Here is a 27,611-nt window from a genome sequence, read left to right on the forward strand (position 1 = left end):
AACATTAAGTTTTTTTTATGAATTTCAGCACACAGGAAGTCATGTTAAAAGTTTTCTTTTATGAAAACGCAGCCAAGAAGCTACCTGCCGGCAGAGCTGAACCATGATCTAGTTAGCTGTGTTGTGGGAGGACCACAGTATGTGGGAGGACTTTTTCTCACTGAAGCCGGGGTTTCTCCGCTTCTGTATATACATAACTGCGGCTGCTGGCAGTCCCTGTGACACTTTAGAACCAGTATTTAGTATAATGTGGTTTTACATGCGGCATATACTCAGCGCCCCTCCCCTCTGCACGTGCGGCTCGTGAGATTCCTGCAGAGCGCGAGGGCGCTGTTGCACATGCGCGCTGGTTGCGGTGTCATCATCTTCACCATCATCGATACAAGTTGTTGTACGCTGAAGTATTCGCCTCATTGTTCAGACGAACACGCCACACAGAAGGACGTCGAGCCACAGCCGGACACAAGCCTGAATTTCTGAGGTGAGTGAGCGATGAACTGAAACTAAGAGGTGAAAGGAGGAAATTTCAACTTCAGCACGGAATGAGCAGCTACGTGGAAAATTAGCTAGCTCTGCTCCTGACGTAAGCGTTTGTTCCAGACTGACGGTGCCCACGTGAGGTTAAAAGTAATGAGCGTTTGAGTGACTGCTCCGTCCTTTCGGGCTTTGTGCTGCCGATGTTGTACTAGTGAGATGATACGTACTGCACATCTGGATGGTCCATCCTCCGTGAGAGGGACTCGAGCCAGAACGGCAGAGGACACGTGGAGGTCCTTGTCTGCAAGGGTCTCTGTGTCCTTGGCTCGCTGTGATTGTTGTGTAACTTGAACTGAGCCGGTTTCACAGGCCGCCACTTGATGGTCAGCCCTCCATGGAAAAAGTCACTCCACAGGGTCCTGACCCTATGCAGCACCATTGTCCTGGTCTATTTATAAGGGAGTCTTATCATAACAATGACTGCTGTCACAGTGTGGAAAGAGTGGAAACAATGGTACTGGATCAGTGGCTATCAGATTGTGAGGGTGACCTCTATGAAAGGTGGTTTGAATTTCTTCAGCTGTTTGTATTGATAGGCTACCAAATCATTAATTATTTGAACTACTCAGTGTCACAGGTCATGCACAACTCTAATCCTGAATTTTGAGATCGAACTTTACTTGTGCTTTGACACCATGATGCCTCTCTTTATGTCACTATGATCACAGCAGTCTATCAGATGCGCTATGATCCCTGTGTATGTTGTTGGATGCTGTACTGTGAAATATGTACATGGTATAGTATAAATAGCCACTTCAAATTTCACATGGTGGTGACGCAGGCAGTTGAGTCAGTACTTTGAGATGATGTGTAGATATATGTACGTTGTCAATGGTATTTAATATGGATCCTTATTTACACTGAATTTGTAAAGATATAAGTAACGAGCAATACTTACAGGATCAGCTCATTTACATAAACTTTGTGAAGTTTCAGACATGAGTAACTAGTGCAGCATTTGGAGCACCTGTTCATTTTTACATTGACTTGGTAGAACTTCAAAGCTTAAAGTGGATATGACACTTAAAGACAACATAGTCTTATTACATGTAACAAAGGTTATATAATTCAGTCAACCTAAAGGTTTTAGGAAAGTGTACGCGGTTCTCCCGTTATATATAACATTTGAACGTCCCGCCACTGAAAAATGTACATGCCCTGTGATCAGCTTCCCGCTGAGCACCAAGCCTAAAATACGTCACTGGCTGTAGACCGTATCGGCTTGCGCGCCTGGCGGCCTTGTTTACACTTTGTTTAGCGGCAGAAACTTTGATTAAATACAGCTCTCAGGGACTTGTTTATCGATATGCCTGACCAGTGTGTCGCAGCATATTGCACAAACACAAGGGCGAAAGGTTTTAGCCTTTTCAAGTCCAGGCTGATTGATCGAAAGCCACAGTGTTGTGCGATGCACGAAATGTCCAGCTGCCGCTCACTCCGCTTGCACACACGCATTTGCTCCCAACAGCAGACACTTTCCTCTACCGTCTCCATGTTCTCACTGCTCACAGGAACACATAAAATGTCAACCCCAAATAATATGTTCACAAAAATCTTGAAATGGTCAAGGAACTTATGTAGTAAACACGGCGCTGGCACGTAAACACAGCGCCAGCACGTTCACTGTTGTTTTCGGCGATCTTTTTTGAAACTTTCGCCATTTATTTCCTATTCTTTCGTGAAAATAACGTAACTAAACACGAATGAATGCAATGCCTGGCACTCGAAAACGGCAAAAACCCGAAGGTAATGACGGTGGTCTGCAAGTAATAGCTACACTATCACAGCTCCGGAACAGTAACAAAGGCGGTAAACAGACGCTTAAATCGAAAATGCTATACAGTAATTAGAGTGTTATAAGCAGCAGCAACAAAGATCAAAGCCTCCCTTACCATTGCATATTCTGCAGCCTTTCAAAATCCATCGGAATTGGCACGTCTCTTGCCTCTGCTTTGGCTCCGCCATAAACACCGTCGGCATTATTTTCGCTGCCAGAATGCTCCTGGTTTGAATGTTTGTCCGAAAGATACGGCTCCAATCTGTAGGGTCAAATCACTGCTGCGACAATCTCAGGATCCGAGTCAGAAATAATCCACACTTGAAGAGGAGTCAGAAAAGTTCTTGATCTCGTCACTGTCCATGCTGAGGTCCATCTGTTCCTGTTGTTGATCGAACAGACAAAGATGGGACTCTCCATTCTGTGATATCACGGCATCACGTGACTGCTGAAGGAGCGCTGCAAGCGCACTTTCCAATAAACACACTTTTGAGAAGCTGTACAAACTTTATTTTTCAGTGATAATGAATAAAAACACTTTCAACTTACTATACTGTATGTATATTTTGCTATTTATATCAGTTTTTCCCTAATTTTTGAAGTGTCATCTCCACTTTAAGTAACTAAAGGCCCACTGACACTTGCATGCCCTGTGTCGTGCAAGAGAGTAAACTCATCTTTAACAGGTGCAGACTGAATGCGAGAGGGTCACGGCACATGCAACTGCATGCAAAGTGAATTTTGAAATGTTCAAAAAAATGTTTCACGCATAAAAATCGTGCAACGTGGCACGATCTGCTCACCAACACTACTTGCAGCTTGTCAAGTGGGGTAAAAAAGAAGTGAACAGAGTGAGTGGTTGTGTCAGCTCACCGCATAAGAGTGCAGTTTGTCTGAATGATTGTAACGAGATGTTAAATCTGTCCTAAACATGCTTTTACAGCTGCTTATAAAGAAGGAATGAACATGCAACTGTTTTACCAAGCTTGATCTAACTTTTAACTTTGTGTTTGTGTCTGCAAAATCACTCTTGCGAGCTTGTGTTCTGCGTAAATGCTCATCTTGAGTGCGAGTCATTGCGTCAGTGCGCAAACAGGAGCAAGGAGCTCATCTGATTCATTATAAACAAGATGTTAAATCTATCATAAACATACTTTTACAGCTGCTGATAAAGAAGGAATGAACATGCAACTGTTTTACAATATTACAAAATGACCATTACAAATAATTACCTTTTTAGGCTGTTCCAAATATGTTCTCCACCTCAACGCTTGAGAGAGACAGGAAAAAATACGGTCCAGATGAAACAGTCTTCTGTGACTCCAGAAGCCATTAGAGGTGCTTTCAAGTGCCAAACTGTGAACTGTGAACAGAAAATGATTAATTCGCTACAAAAAAATTATTTTATATGCAGTGTCCAGCGCACAAAGTAGGTGGAATTATCACGATGAAGTGCGTGAGAGGGCGGAGCCAAAATAGCCTGTCCTGTACTCGTAGCCACCATGTGCTCAGATAATGGGCTTTTAATGGCCTCATGCTCACTACAGACATGCCTCTAAAATCCTCGTAGTACCTCATACACAAACTGCCTCACGCTGTTGTTGCTAAAAGCCCCCAACACTTGCACGCCTTTGATTCACGTACTTGTACGCAGTGTGTCATACTGGTGAGTAAACTCGCTGTGAACCCGTGTAGACTGAACGTGACGTGACAGAATGCAACAGATCCTGTCACACAAAGGCTGCTTACCAGCAAATGACGCAATCGACAGGCGTGAAAAAGTTCACGCATGCGCAGGAAGGTTCAAGGTTGGCTCATGCAAGCACGTGATTCACATCCATCAGGTTTTTAAAAAAAAAAAGGTCTGATACTTTTCTAACAGACCTCGTATATGGAGCAAATAATTATATTTTTACCTTTTTCCATATAGTGCAGCAGATAAATTAATTTTTTCAGTAAAATACTTCACTTATACAAAGAAACATGAAATTTTCTACACATCTTCTTCATAGGTTATCACGTTCTCTTTTCTGTATTATGTAACTGCACACAATGTTGCAGCTGCACAATGTTGTAACTGCACACACTGCTTGGTAGAAGACGGACGCATTTCGCTGTAGCACACAACTCTCATGGAGTAAATGCTACGCTACGAGGTTGGAGTTATCAACAAGATGCCACCCAAATCGAATTACGGAGACTTGAAAGAGTCACTTGACTCCCTGGCTGAAGATGTGTCTGCTGTCAAAACGCAGCAGACACAGCTCTTGGAACGCATCACAGAGCTGGAGCAGCGAGTGGAGGAACTGGAGCAACATTCCCGTATGAACGACGTGGTCATCTTAGGAATCCAAATCAAGCCGCGCTCATACGCGTGTGCGGTTGTCGGCGATGGTGAGGAGCCCAGTGAGCAGGAGACGCTCTCTGTGGAGCAACAGGTGGCATCCTACCTCCAGAGTAGAGGGATAGAGCTGGACCTGGAGCACATTGAGGCATGTTACACACTGAGACAAACAAAGATTTGCCAACAGAAGTAACAAAAGGGCACTCTTGAAGCAAAGATTTAAACTAAAAGGAACAAATGTATTCATGAACGATCACTTAAGGGGCTTTCACAGTGGTGTATTCGTACAGCTGCTCATTGCGGCGTTGTGAGTCACTGAAATACGCCCCAAATACGTGCGTGCTCGGTTTTTTCCGTTGTGCGTTCCGTTAGTAGAGTTTCGTATTGCGGCGTGTGTGGCTATTTTAGTACGCCTGGAGTGCGCGCGTACCTCGAGTGTTCATTCCGTTCGTATAGCTGCGTGTTTGTGTGCACAGCGCTTTTCGTTTGCTGCTATAAAAAGCCACTTCCCCTTTTTTTCAGTTCTCTCTAGACGGCTGCGCTTGAAAATCAGTGGGATTTTATCATGAGTGTGTTTGTTCACGTGTGTTCATGTGAGCGGTCTTTCTCCCCTATCATACTGCTTAAAATGAAATAAAATAAAACAGATTTCTCTCTCTCTCTCTGTGTGTGTGAGAGAGAGCGGTTTTATGAAATGATGTGACACTGAGTGTGTGTGTATTCACGTGTGCACACAGTGGAAGTGCGCTCTGTTCTGTACTGCATGGTGTGGTGCGGCTTAACAGAGTCATTTAACGTTGTTTTTTTTATGCAGCGAGTGCGAGTTTATTTTAGTCACAGGTCTTTTCAGCTTTGATCAGGCTGATCGATCAGGGCGTTTGATGAGCGCACCGACATGCAGCGAGTGGTGTTTATGAGAGGGAGAGCGCGCGTGCACGAGAGAGCGCCTTTATAAAAGGAGACTCACTCCTCTGAATAAAACCTTTCTCTCTTTCCATAATCACAGCTGTGACTATTTAAAATCGCTCTCTGAGCGAGAAAGATTTTATTTAGAGGAATCTGAGTCTCTTTATAACAGCACTTTTTTGCGCGCACGTGCTCGCTGTCCCTCTCTGTGTGTGTGTGTGAGAGAGAGAGAGCGGTTTTATGAAATGATGCGACACTGAAACAGTCCTCGTCCAGTATGATAAAGTGAAGCAACGATCTCGCAGTATTTATAGCTCCAGAAGAACAACAGGCAGATGTGAAGTTGCGCACAGTCCGTATTGCAGTGTGGGCGGGCTTACAATAGCGGACAGTAGCACGGCGCTGCGTGGACTCCCGTGGAGGCTCCATGCTGTGCTGTACGCCAAAGAAAATTAAACAGGTTTAATTTCTTACGTCCTACGCGCGTAGCCCTCAACATACTGCTACGTATTGAGAAAAAACTCCACGTGAAGTGGGCGGAGATCTGCTCATTACAGCGTAGATGATACGCTGTAATGAGCAGCTGTACGAATGCGCCACTGTGAAAGCCCCTTTAACCAAAAAGAATGCTGATATAGCCAAGAAAGCAAGATACCTAAAGAAACAGCAAAGAATCCAGCAGACGTGGGTAACAAATTGTAAGATTCTCATCAAACTGAATGGTACACCAGAAGAAGCAAAAGTTATGGTGGTGAGAAATATAGAAGAGCTTGACAAATACAACTGAAAGATAAAGGTAACAACGTGAGACTCTTTTCACCACCATGAACATTACAACAAACACATCCACACCAAGGAACAACAAAGATACAGATCTGCTACAGAGAATCTTACAATTTAAATAAAAGGAACTGGAAACATTTAAATATACTGAGCACAACACACAAGACCAGGAAAATGAAACTGACCCGATCAACAACATTCTTGTTTCAATAAATATGAACTGTGATTACTATACACAAGACCAGTATACAAATGTCATGACTTCGGACGACAAATTGTCAATCATACATTTCAACAGCCGAAGTTTGTACACTAATTTTAACTCTATAAAGGAATATTTGCAACAGTTTATATCACCATTTAGTATTATTGCCATATCAGAATCCTGGTTACAAAAGGAAAAAGGTATTGATTTTGATTTAGATGATTATGAGTTGCATTATGTAAACAGGAAAAACAAAACAGGAGGTGGCGTTGCATTATATATTCATAAAACAATTCAGTTTACGGTTGTAGAAAGTATGTCAGTAACAATAGATGGAGTAATGGAATGTCTGACAGTCGAAATATACAACAAAAAGAGAAAAAACATTATTGTAAGTTGTGTATATCGGTCACCTGGTTCAAGTATTGACATTTTTAATGAACAAATGGAAAAAATGTTTTCAGAAATAAGTACTAAAAACATATTTGTCTGTGGGGATTTTAACATGGATCTTTTGAATCCTGAAAAACAGAAATCAATAGATGCTTTTTCTGACACAATGTATAGTATGTCCCTTCATCCAGCAATTACAAAACCAAGCAGAATAACATCTCACAGTGCCACAATAATCAATAATATCTTTATGAATATTATTGAAAATCAAGTTATAAGTGGCCTGTTCATATGTGATATTACTGATCACTTACCTGTGTTTATTGTTTATGACTGTGACTTTAAAAAAACTAAACATGACAGAGAAGTAGTCCACAAATGAATAAGAACAGAAGAAACAATAAATGCCTTCAACAGCAGTTTAAATACACAAGACTGGAACACAGTCTACAGTCAGTCAGATGTAGATGGTGCATATAGCAATTTCATAGAAATCTTCTGCACGTTGTATAATAAACATTGTCCCCTTAAAGAATACTATAAAAATAAAAGATACAATAAATGTCCTTGGCTAACCAAAGGAATATTAAAAGCCTGCAAAAGGAAAAACAGCATTTATAAAAAAAATATTAATTCAAAAACAAAAGAAGCTGAAATAAGATATATAAAGTATATACAAATAAATTAACAGAAGTCATCCAAATAAGTAAAAAGTTGTACTATAATGAAATTTTACAAAAAAATTAAAAACATTAAACTAACTGAATAACTTAATTAAACCAGGATCCTCCAATATGATACCCAGATTATTTTATTGATAAAAATGTTCATGATTACAACATGAACAATATAGTAAATGGTTTTTAATAAATTTTTTGTACATGTTGGCCCTGACTTGGCTGCTGAAATCCCAAATCCAGCAATTCAGCAGTCCAATGAAACCATAAATAGAAACATAAATTCAATTTTTCTTTCAGCAACAAAAGAACAGGAAATAAAAGACATTGTTAATAAATGCAGAAACAAACTATCTAGACTGTCACGATATAGACATGGTATTAGTCAAAAAAGTCATAAACAACATCTCAAAACCTCTGACCTATATCTGTAATTTGTCATTCCAAACTGGATGTGTTCTGAAAAAAATGAAAATTGCAGAAGTTATACCACTGTACAAAAATGACAATAAACATATTTTTTTTACCAATTATAGACCAATTTCTTTACTCCCACAGTTTTCAAAAATCCTAGAAAAATTGTTTGACTCTTGTTTGGAAAAATTCATAGAAAAATATCAGTTAATAAACGAAGGTCAGTATGGCTTTAGAAAGAAAACCACTTCAATGGCTATTATTGAGGCAATAGAAGAAATCACTAATGCATTGGACAGAAAAAGATATGCTGCTGGAATATTCATTGATCTTAAAAAAGCATTTGATACAATTAACCATTCAATTTTAATCAACAAATTAGAGAATTATGGTATCAGAGGAGTCGCAGGAAATTGGATAAAAAGTTATCTTACAGATAGGGTCCAGTACGTGAAAATGGGAAATTACAAATCTGAATGTCTTGGCCTTGCTTGTGGTGTCCCCCAGGGGGCAGTGTTGGGTCCCAAATTGTTTAATATGTACATTAATTACATTTTTAATGCATCTAGATCACTGAAACTAATATTATTTGCTGATGATACAAATATATTCTACAGTAGTGACAATTATAATGAACTTATAAATATTGTAAATGACGAACTAAGTAAAATAAAAAAATGGATGAGTAACAAATTATCATTAAATTTAAATAAAACAAAAGCAATGATATTTGGTAATTATAAGATTAAATCTAATTTACAAATAAGCATAGACAGTGTCCAAATTGAAAATTTAGCTGAAAACAAATTTTTAGGAGTAATAATAGACAGTAAATTAACATGGAAAGCCCACATCAGACACATAAAAACGAAAATTTCAAAAAGCCTCTCTATTATGAATAAGGTAAAGCAATTTCTTGATCATAACGCACTCCGTACATTATATTGCTCCTTAGTTCTCCCATACTTAACATATTGTGTTGAAGTGTCAGACTCTGTAGTTTTCTCTGGGCCCCTCCCCAATCAGACCGGGAGTGACATGTTTAGCCGCATGTTCTCCTTGAATTGCTGGCTGTCTGAGTGGTGTCCAAAAAATGAGGTGGGCTTCATAGATAATTGGCAAAGCTTCTGGGGAAAACCTGGTCTTGTTAGGAGAGACGGCATCCATCCCACTTTGGATGGAGCAGCTCTCATTTCTAGAAATCTGGCCAATTTTCTTAAATCCTCCAAACCGTGACTATCCAGGGTTGGGACCAGGAAGCAGAGTTGTAGTCTTACACACCTCTCTGCAGCTTCTCTCCCCCTGCCATCCCCTCATTACCCCATCCCCGTAGAGACGGTGCCTGCTCCCAGACTACCAATAACCAGCAAAAATCTATTTAAGCATAAAAATTCAAAAAGAAAAAATAATATAGCACCTTCAACTGCACCACAGACTAAAACAGTTAAATGTGGTCTATTAAACATTAGGTCTCTCTCTTCTAAGTCCCTGTTGGTAAATGATATAATAATTGATCAACATATTGATTTATTCTGCCTTACAGAAACCTGGTTACAGCAGGATGAATATGTTAGTTTAAATGAGTCAACACCCCCGAGTCACACTAACTGTCAGAATGCTCGTAGCACGGGCCGGGGCGGAGGATTAGCAGCAATCCTCCATTCCAGCTTATTAATTAATCAAAAACCCAGACAGAGCTTTAATTCATTTGAAAGCTTGACTCTTAGTCTTGTCCATCCAAATTGGAAGTCCCAAAAACCAGTTTTATTTGTTATTATCTATCGTCCACCTGGTCGTTACTGTGAGTTTCTCTGTGAATTTTCAGACCTTTTGTCTGACTTAGTGCTTAGCTCAGATAAGATAATTATAGTGGGCGATTTTAACATCCACACAGATGCTGAGAATGACAGCCTCAACACTGCATTTAATCTATTATTAGACTCTATTGGCTTTGCTCAAAAAGTAAATGAGTCCACCCACCACTTTAATCATATCTTAGATCTTGTTCTGACTTATGGTATGGAAATTGAAGACTTAACAGTATTCCCTGAAAACTCCCTTCTGTCTGATCATTTCTTAATAACATTTACATTTACTCTGATGGACTACCCAGCAGTGGGGAATACGTTTCATTACACTAGAAGTCTTTCAGAAAGCGCTGTAACTAGGTTTAAGGATATGATTCCTTCTTTATGTTCTCTAATGCCATATACCAACACAGTGCAGAGTAACTACCTAAACTCTGTAAGTGAGATAGAGTATCTCGTCAATAGTTTTACATCCTCATTGAAGACAACTTTGGATGCTGTAGCTCCTCTAAAAAAGAGAGCTTTAAATCAGAAGTGTCTGACTCCGTGGTATAACTCACAAACTCGTAGCTTAAAGCAGATAACCCGTAAGTTGGAGAGGAAATGGCGTCTCACTAATTTAGAAGATCTTCACTTAGCCTGGAAAAAGAGTCTGTTGCTCTATAAAAAAGCCCTCCGTAAAGCTAGGACATCTTTCTACTCATCACTAATTGAAGAAAATAAGAACAACCCCAGGTTTCTTTTCAGCACTGTAGCCAGGCTGACAGAGTCAGAGCTCTATTGAGCTGAGTATTCCATTAACTTTAACTAGTAATGACTTCATGACTTTCTTTGCTAACAAAATTTTAACTATTAGAGAAAAAATTACTCATAACCATCCCAAAGACGTATCTGTTGGGAAAGTGTAGGAGCACGGACCCACAACAGGGGGCGCAAATGAACGGACAATGGATAAAGCCAAATACAACACTTTACTGTTGTGAAAATGCACAACAACAACAGATTACAATAGTGAATGAAGTCAAATACAAGATGTCATGTGGGCAGGCCCGAAGATAGGAGACATCAGTCCGAAGTCGAACCGGAACCACACGATTTCCTCCGCCACCGAACCCCGGGAATACTGGAGCCGCCAAGTCCCGAACTCCCAGGTGGCCACTGCCTTCGCGTGTCGGATCTGGTACTGCTGGCGAGGAGCAAACACAGTTAGAAGTGGGTGCGTGTGCACCCAGCAACACGTATGGTGGGAAACCACCTCCCTCTCGTCGAAAAAAGGAACAGAATGAATACTGTCCAACTCACACAAGTAACAGATATTCCTGTCAACAAACACAGTCAGCTGAGAATATTACCTCCTTAGTAGAGCGATATCTCGGCAATCAGGTGGAGATGCCGTCTTGCTGATATACCTCTGTAGATCTGGTGATTGATGACAGCTGTCGTCGGTGATAAGTGACAGCTGTCATCCCGGCTGCTCCTGTGAGGCGGCAGCGCCCTCTGGTGCCTGGAGCCCGCACTCCAGGCAGGGCGCCCTCTGGTGGTGGTGGGTTAGCAGTACCTCCTCTTCAGCGGCCCACACAACAGGACCCCCCCCTCAACGGGCGCCTCCTGGAGCCCGACCGGGCTTGTCCGGGTGGCGGCGGTAGAAGTCAGCCAGGAGGGCCGGGTCCAGGATGAAGCTCCTCCTCACCCAGGAGCGTTCTTCGGGGCCGTACCCCTCCCAGTCCACCAAATACTGGAAGCCCCGGCCCATCCGTCGGACATCCAAAAGCCGGCGCACTGTCCAAGCCGGCTCGCCATCGATGATCCGGGCAGGAGGTGGTGTCGGACCCGGAGTGCAGAGGGGTGAGGTGTGATGCGGTTTAATCCTTGACATGTGGAACACGGGATGGATCCGCAGTGAGGCCGGAAGCTGAAGCCTCACTGCGGCGGGACTGATGACCTTGAGAATCTTAAATGGTCCTATGTACCGTTCCTGTAATTTTGGGGAGGCCACTTGCAGTGGAATGTCCTTGGTTGACAACCACACTTCCTGCCCAGGACGATACGTAGGAGCCGGGGTCCGCCGCCGGTCTGCATGGGCCTTTGTCCTCATCCGGGCCCTCAGCAAAGCAGAACGGGTGGCACGCCACACCCGACGGCACTTCCGCAGGTGGGCCTGGACCGAGGGCACACCGACCTCTCCCTCAACCACCGGGAACAACGGGGGCTGATACCCCAGACACACCTCAAAAGGGGAGAGGCCGGTGGCGGACGACACTTGGCTGTTGTGGGCATACTCGATCCAGGCCAGATGGGTACTCCAGGCCGCCGGGTGCGCGGCTGTCACGCAACGCAGGGTCTGCTCCATCTCTTGATTGGCCCGTTCTGCTTGCCCGTTGGTTTGGGGATGATACCCGGATGAGAGACTGACCGTGGCCCCCAGTTCCCAGCAGAAGCTCCTCCAGACATGCGAGGAGAACTGGGGACCGCGATCGGAGACAATGTCTGTTGGAATCCCATGCAGCCGGACGACGTGGTGGACCAGGAGGTCCGCTGTCTCCTGGGCTGTTGGGAGCTTCGGGAGGGCCACGAAGTGGGCCGCCTTGGAGAATCGGTCCACTATCGTGAGAATGGTGGTGTTGCCCTGGGACGGCGGGAGGCCCGTGACAAAATCCAGGCCGATGTGGGACCAGGGGCGATGAGGCACGGGCAGCAGCTGTAACAATCCCGAAGCCTTGCGATGGTCGGCCTTGCCCCTGGCGCAGGTGGTACAGGCCTGGATATACTCCCGGACGTCGGCCTCTAGGGACGCCCACCAGAAGCGCTGCCGGACAACTGCCACGGTTCTGCGCACCCCTGGATGACAGGAGAGCTTAGAGCCGTGACAGAAGTCCAGGACTGCAGCCCTAGCTTCTGGTGGGACGTAAAGTCTATTCTTCGGTCCCGTTCCGGGGTCCGGGCTTCGTGCCAGGGCCTCCCGGACGGTTCTCTCTACGTCTCAGATGAGGGTGGCCACGATAGTGGACTCCGGAATGATGGGTTCCGGTGGATCCGACAACTCCGTTTTGACTTCGTCTTCATGTACCCGGGACAAAGCATCCGATCTCTGGTTTTTGGTCCCGGGACGGTAGGTGATCCGGAAGTCAAAACGGCCGAAGAACAGTGACCAGCGGGCTTGCCTGGGATTCAGCCGCTTGGCGGTCCTGATATACTCCAGGTTCCGGTGGTCAGTGAAAACCGTGAATAGCACGGACGTTCCCTCCAACAGATGTCTCCACTCTTCTAGAGCCTCTTTCACCGCAAGGAGTTCTCGATTGCCGATGTCATAGTTCCGTTCGGCCGGGGTCAACCTGCGGGAAAAATAGGCACACGGGTGAAGGACCTTATCGGTCTTCCCGCTCTGGGACAGCACAGCTCCTATCCCTGAGTCCGAGGCGTCCACTTCAACCACTAACTGGCGGCTAGGATCGGGCTGCACCAGAACGGGTGCAGACGAGAAGCGCCGTTTCAACTCCTTGAATGCGGCATTGCAACGATCCGACCAGGTGAAGGAGACTTTTGGTGAGGTCAGGGCTGTCAGGGGGCTAACTACCTGACTGTAGCCCTTAATGAACCTCCTGTAGAAATTAGCAAAGCCGAGGAACTGTTGCAGCTTCCTACGGCTTGTGGGTTGGGGCCAGTCTCTCACCGCCGCAACCTTGGCCGGATCAGGAGCGACGGAGTTGGAGGAGATGATAAACCCCAGGAAGGACAAAGATGTGCGGTGGAACTCACACTTCTCGCCCTTCACAAACAGCCGGTTCTCCAACAACCGCTGCAGGACCTGACGTACATGTCGGACATGGGTCTCAGGATCCGGAGAAAAGATGAGTATATCGTCTAGATACACGAAGACGAATCGGTGCAGGAAATCCCGCAAGACATCATTAACCAAAGCTTGGAACGTCGCGGGGGCGTTAGTAAGACCGAACGGCATGACCAGGTACTCAAAGTGACCTAAGGGGGTGTTAAATGCCGTCTTCCACTCGTCTCCCTTCCGGATCCGAATCAGGTGATACGCATTTCTGAGATCTAGTTTGGTGAATATTCGGGCTCCATGCAGGGGCGTGAACACCGAATCCAACAGGGGCAACGGGTATCGATTGCGAACCGTGATTTCGTTCAGTCCCCTGTAATCAATGCATGGACGAAGTCCGCCATCGTTTTTACCCACAAAAAAGAAACCTGCACCCATCGGGGAGGTGGAATTCCGGATCAACCCGGCGGCTAAAGAGTCCCGGATGTAGGTCTCCATTGATTCGCGCTCAGGCCGTGAGAGGTTGTACAGCCTGCTGGACGGGAACTCACCGCCTGGAACCAAGTCAATGGCACAATCGTACGGACGGTGGGGGGGAAGGGTGAGCGCCAGATCCTTGCTGAACACATCCACAAGGTTGTGGTACTCCACCGGCACCGTCCCTAGATTGGGTGGGACTCTGACCTCCTCCTTAGCCTGGGAACCGGGAGGTACCGAGGAACCTAAACATACCCGATGGCAGGTTTCGCTCCACTGAACCACTACCCCGGACGGCCAATCGATCCGGGGATTGTGTTTTAACATCCAAGGGAACCCTAAAATCACACGGGAGGTAGTTGGAATTACAAAAAACTCAATCTCCTCCCGGTGATTTCCTGACACCACCAGAGTTACTGGTGGTGTCCTGTGTGTGATTGGAGGGAGGAGGGAGCCATCTAGTGCCCGTACCTGCACAGGCGAGGTAAGAGCCACCAGAGGGAGCCCTATCTCCCTGGCCCATCTGCTGTCTAACAGATTCCCTTCAGAGCCCGTGTCCACCAGTGCTGTGGCCTTCAGGGTTAAATCCTCATAAAGGATTGTAACTGGGAGTCGTGTGGCAATGTGGGTGTGTCCCACGTGAATGTCTCGGCCCACCCCTAGCCCAGTTTCTAGGGGCGGGCATTGGCGTTTAACCGCTCGGGGCAGTCTCTTACCTGATGCTCTATCGAGCCACAAACAAAACACGCTCCGCGGGCCAGCCTCCTCTGTCTATCTGGTGCCCTAAATGTGGCCCTGCTCGTGTCCATAGCTTCGTCAGCAGGGGGAGCTGTCACCACACGGAGCGCAGGGGCCGTGGAGCGTGGGGAGGGCGGAACGCGGTCGGAACCGGAAGGGAGAAGGACGACGCGTGCCCGGTCACGCCCTTCGTCTCGTTCCCGACGGCGTTCTTCTAACCGATTGTCTAAACGTATGACGAGATCGATAAGCCCATCTAAATCCCGCGGTTCGTCCTTAACCACCAAGTGCTCCTTTAGAACCAGTGACAGTCCGTTTACAAAGGCGGCGCGGAGGGCAGTGCTATTCCAGCCGGACCTTGCAGCCGCGATGCGGAAGTCGACTGCATAGGCAGCTGCACTCCGGCGCCCCTGTCTTATTGACAGCAGCACGGCTGAAGCGGTCTCACCTCTATTTGGGTGATCGAACACTGTTCTGAACTCCCTCACAAATCCATCATACACCTGAAGGAGCCGTGAATTCTGCTCCCAGAGCGCTGTAGCCCAAGCGCGTGCCTCACCACGAAGCAAATTTATGACATAATCTACTTTACTAGCATCAGTCGCGTACATAACGGGACGTTGTGCGAAGACGAGCGAACACTGCATAAGGAAATCAGCGCATGTCTCCACACAACCGTCGTACGGCTCTGGCGGGCTTATGTATGCTTCCGGGGATGGTGGGAGGGGTCGTTGAACGACCTGTGGAATGTCATTGTTTCGCACAGGGTCGGCAGGAGGGAGAGCCGCAGCATCGCCCTGAGGGCGCGCTTCCACCTGCGCGGCGAGAGCCTCCACCCTGCGGTTAAGGAGGACGTTCTGCTCGGTCATTGAAGCCGTGAAAGCGGTGAGGATTTGCTGCAACTCACCGATCATTCCTCCTGCGGACGCCTGTGCGCCCTGTTCTTCCATTGGCCGTTCAACAGCCGGTTGACGCCCCTCGGGATCCATGACGTTGGCCGAGATATCCTGTTGGGAAAGTGTAGGAGCACGGACCCACAACAGGGGGCGCAAATGAACGGACAATGGATAAAGCCAAATACAACACTTTACTGTTGTGAAAATGCACAACAACAACAGATTACAATAGTGAATGAAGTCAAATACAAGATGTCATGTGGGCAGGCCCGAAGATAGGAGACATCAGTCCGAAGTCGAACCGGAACCACACGATTTCCTCCGCCACCGAACCCCGGGAATACTGGAGCCGCCAAGTCCCGAACTCCCAGGTGGCCACTGTCTTCGCATGTCGGATCTGGTACTGCTGGCGAGGAGCAAACACAGTTAGAAGTGGGTGCGTGTGCACCCAGCAACACGTATGGTGGGAAACCACCTCCACCTCTCGTCGAAAAAAGGAACAGAATGAATACTGTCCAACTCACACAAGTAACAGATATTCCTGTCAACAAACAGTCAGCTGAGAATATTACCTCCTTAGTAGAGCAATATCTCGGCAATCAGGTGGAGATGCCGTCTTGCTGATAAACCTCTGTAGATCTGGTGATTGATGACAGCCGTCGTCGGTGATAAGTGACAGCTGTCATCCCGGCTGCTCCTGTGAGGCGGCAGCGCCCTCTGGTGCCTGGAGCCCGCACTCCAGGCAGGGCGCCCTCTGGTGGTGGTGGGCCAGCAGTACCTCCTCTTCAGCGGCCCACACAACAGTATCGTTATCTTTGGCCGCAGCCCGTGTGGTCGCAGAGGCAAAAACTCGGGTCTGGGAGGAGTTCGGGGAGGCCATGGAGGAGGACTATCGGTCGGCCTCGAAGAGATTCTGGCAAACCGTCCGACGCCTCAGGAGGCGGAAGCAGCTATCCACCAGCACTGTTTATGGTGCGGGTGGGGAGCTGTTGACCCTGACTGGGGATGTTGTCAGGCGGTGGATGGAATACTTCGAGGATCTCCTCAATCCCATCATCACGTCTTCCGAAGAGGAAGCAGAGACTGGGGACTCAGAGGCGGACTCATCCATTACCCCGGCCGAAGTCACCAAGGTGGTTAGAAAGCTCCTCGGTGGTAAGGCTCCTGGGGTGGATGAAATCCATCCTGAGTACCTTAAGACTCTGGATGTTGTGGGATTGTCTTGGCTGACACGCCTCTGCAGCATCGTGTGGCGATCGGGGACAGTGCCTCTGGATTGGCAGACCGGGGTGGTGGTCCCTCTGTTTAAGAAGGGGGACCGGAGGGTGTGTTCCAACTATAGGGGGATCACACTCCTCAGCCTCCCCGGTAAGGTCTATTCCAGAGTACTGGAGAGGAGAATCCGACCGATGGTCGAACCTCGGATTCAGGAGGAGCAGTGTGGTTTTCGTCCTGGTTGTGGCACACTGGACCAGCTCTACACGCTCCATCGGGTGCTTGAGGGTTCATGGGAGTTCGCCCAACCAGTCCACATGTGTTTTGTGGATCTGGAGAAGGCGTTCAACCGTGTCCCTCGGGGCACCCTGTGGGGGGTGCTCCGGGAGTACGGGGTCCGGGGTCCTTTGCTAAGGGCTATCCGGTCCCTGTACGACCACAGCAGGAGCTTGGTTCGCATTGCCGGTAGTAAGTCAAACCTGTTTCCAGTGCACATTGGCCTCTGCCAGGGCTGCCCTTTGTCACTGGTTCTGTTCATTATTTTTATGGACAGAATTTCTAGGCGCAGCCTGGGTGTAGAGGGGGTCTGGTTTGGGAACCACAGAATCTCGTCTCTGCTGTTTGTGGACGATGTGGTTCTGTTGGCTTCGTCAAATCAGGACCTTCAGCGTGCACTGGGGCGGTTTGCAGCCGAGTGTGAAGCGTCCGGGATGAAAATCGGCACCTCCAAATCCAAGGCCAAGGTTCTCGACCGGAAAAAGGTGCTTTGCCCTCTTCAGGACGGTGGAGTGTCCTTGCCTCAAGTGGAGGAATTTAAGTATCTTAGGGTCTTGTTCACGAGTGAGGGACGGATGGAGCGTGAGATCGATAGATGGATCGGTGCAGCATCTGCAATGATGCGGTCGCTGTATCGGACCATCGTGGTGAAGAGAGAGCTGAGTAGGGGGGCAGAGCTTTCGATTTACCGATCGATCTACGTTCCGATCCTCACCTATGGTCATGAGATCTGGCTCATGATCGAAAGAAGGAGATCGCAGGTACAAGCGGCCGAGATGAGTTTCCTCCGCAGGGTGGCTGGGCACTCCCTTAGAGATAGGATGAGGAGCTCAGTCACTCAGGAGGAGCTTGGAGTTGAGCCGCTGCTCCTCCACATCGAAAGGAGTCAGTTGAGGTGGCTCGGGGATCTTTTCTGGATGCCCCCTGGACGCCTCGCTGGAGAGGTGTTCCGGGCACGTCCCATTGGGAGGAGGCCCCAGGGAAGACCCAGGACACGCTGGAGGGACTACATCTCTCGGCTGGCTTGGGAACACCTTGGGGTTCCCCCGGAGGAGCTGGGGGAGGTGTGTGTGGATCGGGAGGTCTGGGCGGCTTTGCTTGAGCTGCTGCCCCCGCGACCCGACTCCGGATAAAGCGGAAGAAAATGGATGGATGGATGGATTTTGTAGCAGATTAATCATTTTCTGCCAAACTTTAGATGCAAACACCTCTAATCACAGAGGACTGTTTCATCTGGAAACTTTTTTCTCCTCTCTTTCCTGCTCCACGTGGAATGTATTTTGAACAGCTTAGGGTAACTATTTTTAATGTTTTTATAGCTTGATAAAACAGTTCCTAGCTGTCAAAGTATGTCTGTGGTTGATTTAATATCTTGTCAATGGATCACATGAGCTCCGTTGTGTGTGCACCCTGAGGCAGTGACTCATCACGCTCCAAAGGAGCATTTAGGCAGAAGCCAGGTCACAAAAAAGTGATTTTTCAGACAATAATGGATGAACACAAAGTTAAAATTTGGATGGCTGTACATTTCAAGCCCGGGAAGAAATAACTCCAGTGAAGCTGCAAAAAACGGCACAGAGCTATGCAACAACACAGAAGCGACAGTGCGCAAAAGACCGATTTTGAAGGCATAACACAAAGTTAAAAGTTGTATCACGGTGACTTGGAAGTTGCAGAAGAAAAAGAATTTTTTTTTTTGAGAGTGATCCACATGAGTTGTGGCAGCAGGTGTATATAATTAAAGCGGCCACCTCACTGTGTATGCAGAATGCCAGCGCACGTGCAAAAGGGTGATTTTGCAGAAATAAACGGACGAACACAAAGTTAAAATTGGGATCACGATGTGAAAATGACTGTGTTTAAAGCCAGTGAAAAAATAAAGCTAGCAAGCCACGGATGGAAAGGAATACAGAACAGCAGCACGTGTGCGCAAAAGAGGGATTTTGCAGAAATAAACGGACAAACATAAAGTTAAAAGTGGGATCAAGATGTGTGTGTTTAAAGCCGCAGAAGAAATAAAGCCAGAAAGCCACAGATCCAGCACAGAGCGGCTGTCCAGGAACCCTTGGTTCAGTTCTAGCTTGTCTGGTGCATTACAGATGGACAGCAACCTGGCACACAACTGCAGCACTTTACTGGAGCATCTATTTTTGGACTGTGTTTAAAAAAAAAAAGTGACATCCTTAAGTGCTGCTGTAAATTGAAAACCCACACTTTAAAAAGGGACCAGGTGTGGGAGGGCTGGAGGTTTGGACCAAACCCATGCCTAAACCTGCGCTAACATTGCGTTATCATGGCACTACATGGCTTAGTGTGGCTGATGCGAGCCATTCGAGGCTCTGACAGGTCGGTCGTGGCTCATTAGAGGCTGCTATGTGGCACATGCGGGATACAGAGAGGCACCTTACTAGCGGATATGTGATAGATGAAAACGTGGGTCATTCTTCGAATAATCGCTGACACACCCATGTGTGGCTCATTATTCAGTGGGGCCCAGGCTTAAGGCAGTTTTTTTTGGAATATGAGATAGATCCGGACATTCATTTCTATTCCTTCATAAATAATAACTGTCAGTATTATAAAGAGAAACAATACAACTACAAGTGATGTGAAATTATCAATGATCCACTTTAACAATAGGAGTCTGTACAAAAAATTTGGGAGTATCAAAGATTATTTAAAACAATTGTCAACCTTTTAGTATAATTACCATAACAGAAACTTGGCTTGCAGAGGTTGATGATACAAACTACAAATTGGAGGGTTATGAATTCAATCATCTGAATAGACAAAATAGAGGAGGAGTGGCACTGTATGTTGACAAAAGGCTTAAAGGAGACCTGCATTGAAAAAAATGCAGTCGAATTTTTTGAACAAAAAATGACTTACATTTACACATGAGATCCTTCTGAATGTAGTAAAGTAAATCTACAAGCCCAGATCTGTCATTCAGTGGAGAAATCTTCATTTGAAAATGACAAATTTACAGCTAACATTTAGCCCTCCGCAAATTGTCCCTCTCATCATGGATGCTGCCGAGACGTCACGGACAAGACCCTCTCCCAGCATGCATTGCGCCAATTGTAATCTGTGGATTTACGTCAGTCTGCATCTGCACCTTTTTCTTGTCTTATATGGAAGGATCTACTTTTTTTAAAACTTCATATTGTCTTGCGGCACGTTTGGTGAGTACACATTTCTTTTATTTGTGCTTGAAAATTATTTTGGGGGACTTTTTCATACGCCCGTTTGATTGAGTGGTGTCGCAATGAAAATCTACTGTTTTTTGCCTCCGGTACCATCGCGGTACATGGAGGCGAGACCCGCAAAGAATCCCAGTCATTAAAAATATATAAACCTCTCTCAGCGTCCATGGAGCTCTGGGGCTCCGATTGCCGAGACGTGCGGTGCTGTGGATTCTGCCGCAAGAAGTCTGTCCTTGCAGCAACAGGTGTACCGGCTGCTTCGCATTAAAACAGCGAGTGTAGCGGAGGCAGAGAGCAGGAGAGGAAGAACGGCGCCCGCTGTCGATGTCGTTGCTGATCTGAGCACACAGATCTGTATCTCATATTCATTGCAGCTTACTTTTGGATGTTGAAACCAGGACGTGTATAAGTAACATTACTAAGTAACATTACTAACAGATAAAATCAATTTCAATGCGGGATCGGACTGAAGGCGGGAGCGCGTCGTCTTGTCCCTAACGTCATGGAAATGATACGACTGTACAAACTGTTTTCACAGAGGGCTAAATTTTAGCTGCAAATTTGTCATTTTTAAATGAAGATTTCTCCGCTGAATTACAAATTTGGGCTTACAGATTTACTTTACTGCATTCACAGGGGTCTTATAAATACATATCAGCTATTTCTTTCTGAAATCTGACCACATTTATTTCAATGCAAGTCTACTTTAACGACAAAATTAAAGATCAAATGACAATGGATGTGGAAACTCTTCTAGAATGCATCACAATCGAAATATGTATTAGTGAAGCAGATAATGAGAAAAATACTTCAGTTATTCACCTTATTCAGGAAGTCAGGGTGGGTAGCATCATTTTGTCAAGCAAATTCCGGTTTGCCACTATGTCAATGATTATTTACATGGGAACACAGTACGCTAGAAGTGTCCAAACATGAGTAGCATTAATTGTTCAGTTCATGGGTGCCACAAAAACTGAAAGAAGAGGAAGCTATCACTTTCAGAACGATGTTTTGAACATGGAAAGCAGAGATCTGAGTGCTGTGGTCCAGCATTTAACTTGTTCCCTCCTCCATTGAAATACGAAGATCTCCGGTGCTGGATAAAGGCGCTGAATTTGAAAAATCCACCCAAATATCCCTGTCTGGTTTTTTTTCATTTTATGGAGAAAAAGCCCACACCACTGGATCTTTACCTAGAGAAATTATTGGACTATAACGCTCCGTTGAAGAAGCCACAGCGGATGCTAGTGAGACAAACAGGTAAGCTGTGTTTGTAGCATTAGCTGCTATCTTATTTACTCATTTTCTGGCGTTTGATACAACCAAACACTGCATGAAATAACACCATACGTATATTAACGTTACGTAATCTTGGCATTACGGTGGCACTACTTGTCGGGTAGTATTTTAACTTGATTGTGCTTTTATACGAGCTTCAGCAGCACTGTGCAGCACGGAGCTTGTAGTTCCTCATAGCGAAACTGTCCACGGTGAGTGACAACACAAAGTAGTTAAAAATAATCGAGGGCCACTTTTTCATGTCATCTTCCCACTCTGTTATGACCCATGGGTAAGCCAGAGTCGATCCCTTTGAGCTTTTCAAAAAGGTTTTTGTTTCTAGCCATGTAATATCTTCTGTTGTTCAGTATTGAAAACACCGCTCACCGGAAGTCCTAATCCAAAACGGAAATGCCTCTGCTGTAAAAGTAGGCGGGGCTGAATAAGGTGAATACAAAGAAACATAAAATTTGGCACACTTGCTCACTAGGACCAACTCTTTTGAAAAGTTTGGATAGCCATGCAAAATTTCAATATAGCCACCGTTTTTTCAAGATGGCCGCCAGTTGTACCGATTTACGTCATTTTTTGAGTATACATATATATAAAAAAAAAAATACACATTCAAGTGTTCCATTCCTGTTCCACTTTGCAGAACAGTTAATTTAATAAGTCAGAAGTAATATATTTTTCATTATGATGAATTATATTTATCAAAATGACCATCGAGGGACCCTTTTGCTATGAGAACAATCTCTAAAATACCTTTTGCAATAGAAAACTTTATTTTTTTGTTTGTCTGGTAAGAGAACTTGGTTCTAGGATTTGTATTGCTATATATGATGCACAAACGTATGGTGGTAATAAAGAAGATAGAAGCAAATCACAACAATGCATTGAAAACTCCAAATTATAAAGGCTGGAATTTTAGTTCCGTTACGGCGTTGACGTATCCTAAATTATTTTGAATGCAAGAGTTGTGAGATACCTATAGATGCAATCTCTGCCTGTCATAAAGTATTTTCAGAATTCAAGTGACAAGTGACAAAGTTTTTTATTCGGCACACAAAATATTCAAATAGAAAAAAAATGAACAATTCCACAAATAAACACAGACAAAACTAGTGAGTCCGAAAGGGTGTGGGCTGAAGCAAAGCTTATTAGCGCCCACCCCTGCTAGTACAAGTCCAACAATTCTAATCAGTCATATTTACATAAATACAAATTCACTACTACATGTCGACACACAGACATACACATCAATATACTATTCACTTATAATTATATTTATATAGTACCAGATCACAAGAAAATCGAATCAAGGCACTTTACGCCAGTAAGGACTAACCTTACCAACCCCCAGAGCAAGCACTAGGCAACTGTGGTGAGGAAAAACTCCCTATAAGGAAGAAACCTCAAGCAGACCAGGCTCTTGGGGGTGACCCTCTGCTTGGGCTGTGCCATATATACCTATATACATACGTATATACTTTACAAACATAAATATATACATACATATACATAGTCACTTATATACATATACACCTACCCATATCTATATATCTACATACGCATATACATACCCACACATTCAAATATACAATAAGTCCCACTTATAGATTGAACATTATATTTGCTTCTTTATGATACTTAGACATAATGTTCTTTTTGAGTAGTTTCTTAAATCTTACTAAGGTACTACTCATTCTAACCTCTGTTGAACATTTGTTCCATTTCCTCACCCCAACCACAGACACACAAAAACCCTTTACATTTGTTCTTACTGGTGGTTTCATAAAAATTGCACAACCTCTTAAACTACATCTGGATTCCCTCAATCGGAACAGACTCTGGATATGTCTCGGTAAGGCTTGGTTTTTCGCTCGAAATAAAGTTTGAATTGTAATGTAATCGACCAAATCTATGAATTTTAATAAATTTAAAGACACAAATAGAGAATGAGTTGGTTCACGATATTGTTTATTGCAGATGATTCGTATGGCTCGTTTTTGCAAAAGGAATATTGGATTGGTATATGATTTGTAAGTGTTTCCCCATGACTCAACACAATATGTCATATATGGTACCATCAGAGAATGATATAAAGTAAGTAACCCTTCTTGCGGCAGTAGGTCTTTGGCTTTATACAAATGGCTATAGTTTTTGACAATTTTGATTTCACATAATTTATATGTGGTTTCCAGCTAAGTTTATTATCAATTATAACACCTAAAAATTTATTCTCTGTTACTAACTCAATTTCCTTATTGTTTATAGTTAAATTTTTACATTTTGGTGCCTGTTTATTTCCAAATATAATATATTTAGTTTTCCCAAGGTTGAGTGACAACTTATTAGCGTCAAACCAAACCTTAAATTTTTCCAGTTCTTTCTCCACTATGTCCAGAAGCTGTTCAAGATTTTCACCGCTACAGAACACAGTTGTATCATCCGCAAAAAGGACACATCTCAGTGAACTCGACACCCAGCTTATATCATTTATATAGATTATAAACAACAAAGGACCCAGCACTGAGCCCTGCGGCACACAACATGTGACATCCCTGAGTTCAGAATTTGTATTATTGAATTGAACATACTGAAATCTGCCTTGTAAATAACTAGATATCCATTCATATGCCAGACCTCTGATTCCATATTTCTGCAGTTTAATTAATAGTATTCCATGGTTAATTGTGTCAAACGCTTTCTGTAAATCAAAAAAAACACCTATTGTGTATTGTTTATTGTCAATTGCAGTTGCTATACTTTCCACAAAGTCCATCAAAGCATGTGATGTAGTTCGAGACCTTCTGAATCCATATTGTTCTTCACAAATGATGTTATGCTTCAGTAAATAATCATTTAATCTTTTAGCAAATATTTTTTCCAAAATTTTGGAAAATTGTGGCAGGAGTGATATAGGTCTATAATTAGAAAATGTGTGTTTGTCACCAGTTTTAAATAGAGGAATTACTTTGGCTATTTTCATTTGAGAAGGAAATTTACCAGTACTTAGTGACAGATTGCAAATATAATTGAACGGTTTTACTATACAATCAATAACTTTTTTTAATAAAGCCATATCCAAATTATTAAAATCAGTCGAATCAGTTGCGGGACTGGTTGGTTGCTGCGGCGACACTGTGTGGCTCCTGTGCGAAGCTTAGCTAAAAGTAGCATGTGGACATCGCAAACACCTGAAAGATAAACGGGAAAAGCGAACTGGTAAGAATTTTTTTTTCTCTCTCTGGAAAATAAACATTGTGCTGTTCAAACATAATTTTAGAAAAGATTATGTACCTTTTTTTTTCCTTTCATTAATCTGGACTTTCTTTCATTGAGGAAAAAATAGACATTGTGGCTTTGAATGAATTTAGGCTACATGAATTTATGCAACAATGTAAATTAGTTTTTATTAATGTAGACTTTTTTCATGGGGAAAAAAGACATTGTGGCTTTGAGTGGATTTACAGGAATTTACACAAGAATGTGTGGCTTTTTATTTTAAGGTATTTTATTGATATTTTACCCTGATTTTTAAAATATTCTACAATTTTTAGCTGTGGTTTTTGAAATACTTTGTCTTTTCAGTCTTCATGAATTTCATGTAGTTTAATTGTTCTGAGTTAATGCATAATTTGGTTTACAGTTTAAAGAAAAATCATACCAGGTCCCACTTCCATGTCATATTCTGTTATTTCAACATGATCAGTGACGGTTCAGATGAAAGGTTGAATCTAGGATCATTTAAATACACAGTAAATTTTTTTTAGATTTGTTCTTCCAGGAGATGTTGAAAATGTATCCGTAGATGAAAATTTAATTTGGTTTCTGGGGCCCCACAAGGCCTAGACCCCGGCTTCTCTGAGGGGGGGGTGGTTTATGATATTGAGAGCCCATATGTGTGATCACTTATGGCCCAGTCACACGGCACACGACAATTCCTGAATGAAGGGAAAAAGTAAAAAAAAAAGTCACAATTCGTTGAGAAAAGGTGGACGAAAGAGCTTTTATCACCGAACAGTCTGCGAAGCAAGAGCGCAAAAGGGACAAAAGAGGAAATTAACAAAACCGAAGCTCACGATCTCGACGAAACGCACCTGGAGCCACAGCTGGAGCAGTGTGTGTCTGTGTCTCTGCATTCCAGGACTCAGCGCTGGGACGGAGCTCATAGCACCTGAGTCCTGGAGAAACTGCAAACAGAATCTGTGGAGATCTGTGTGCACGTCGGTGGACCACCTGCTCTGGTTCCTTGTCCAGAACAAAAGAGGGATCATGTCCATCATTATCAGAATCCACACTGTCTGTTGACACGCTGCGCAGTCCGTCTTCCTGCAATTTAAAAAAAAAGAAAAAAAAAAAGTGTGCCGTGGTCACTGCTGTATCACAGTATTATGTTCTAAGCCATATATATTTATAACAGAAAACTGTCAAAAGGGAGAATAAATATGTGTAAAGATGATTGAATATATCAGAGCAGTAAATTAGTGAGTGTGAACGCGCGCATTGACTCGCATGTGCGGTTATTCCACCAGCTGATCACTGATCCACAACGTGAATTCTTCCTTCTAGAACAGCTCTTTATATAATCATTTTGATTCATCTACCTGTTGCCACATGTACAGAAGGACTGGATTGTCATTCCTACACTCAGATTGTTATATTTAATAAAAATAATAAGTGCGCGCAGGAGCTCCTGCTGCCGTTGATGCTGCATTCAAGTACCATCGGAAATTACACAACTTTTTTGTTTCAAATTCAACAGTTGCTTGTGGCAAAATAATTAATTATATCCACACAAAAGATTAATTTTGGCCTATGTAAGGTGCCTGAGCCCATTGAAGCTGCCCCCCACACAGATCAAAAAAAATCCAAGCAAGCAGGCTGTTTGCCCTGTAATTTCCGATGTACATGAACGCAGCAGCAGCCTCAGTGCTCACAAACCGGCTTCTGCGCTGTGTGAAATGTTCAGCTGCTCCAACGAAGTCAAATTAAACAATAACGTTACAAAAACTACACAAACGATTAAAAAACGTCAAGAAAGACAGCAAAACGAGACAGACGAATTGAGGTTTTCGTTGCCTTTCGTTCAAAATTTTCAACAGTTTAAAAATCCTGATAAAGCGCCCACTGCAGGAACGAGGCTGCGCGAAGGTTAAACGATGCCAACGACAGTCAACGAAGGTCCAGATTTCTTGTTTCGTCAGGTCTTCGTCACCCTTTGTTAAGTGCCATGTGACTGGGCCATTATATTAACGGGGGAGTTCTACATCTGGCCTGAAAAAGAAGACAAAGCCTGGGTTCCTGTTGAACAGATATTTTCCATTGTTCAGCCACCAACACTTGAAAACAAGCGAGAACAATTTAGATTCCAAAACTTAGAAGCGGTTGACCGCTTGATAACAACAAATGCAGACAGCTAGTTCTGTTCAGTTGAACAGGCCTGGTATTTTTCCGGCCTGAGTTGGATTTCCGGCTTTTGGATCCGGATATAATGCAGCGGAGGCGACAGGTTGCCGTGTAATCCCTATGGAAGGACACGCTGTGGAGATGTCTGTCTGGAGTTTATACTTGACGTGGACATGTCCTGTCTCTGGCAGTCAGCCTGTGAGCAGGACTTGCTTCCCTTTTGTCTTTTATTGAACACAATTATGACAGAGTTTGAGGGGAGAAAGCGAGGAAGTGCAGCAGCAGCCAGTGTTTATTTATTTATTTATTTTTTTGGGTTCGCGTGCGTGCGAAAAATAGTCCGTGAAGATTATTTTATTAATTACACAGATGTATAATAAAACATGTATAATAAAACAAATGGTGACTGGTTTATAACACAATTATGACAGAGTTTGAGGGGGTGGTCCGCGAATGACGTTTAGCGCCGAGAAATATACCGGTTCTTTGTT

The 27,611-nt window shown here is 44.3% G+C and overlaps 1 protein-coding gene across 1 annotated transcript in view; it reads left to right on the forward strand.

Annotated features, from left to right (window-relative positions):
• The first annotated feature begins 281 nt into the window (after positions 1-281).
• The window catches only part of LOC117512071 (monocarboxylate transporter 1-like), a 125,121-nt gene continuing 97,791 nt past the window's right edge, over positions 282-27,611 (forward strand). The window contains exon 1 of the mRNA XM_034172028.1: positions 282-481. The gene's annotated coding sequence lies outside the window, so the exon portion shown is untranslated. The remainder of the gene's footprint in view (positions 482-27,611) is intronic.

The sequence above is a fragment of the Thalassophryne amazonica genome, chromosome 6 (genome assembly GCF_902500255.1).
Source record: "Thalassophryne amazonica chromosome 6, fThaAma1.1, whole genome shotgun sequence".
NCBI classification, from domain to species: domain Eukaryota; kingdom Metazoa; phylum Chordata; class Actinopteri; order Batrachoidiformes; family Batrachoididae; genus Thalassophryne; species Thalassophryne amazonica.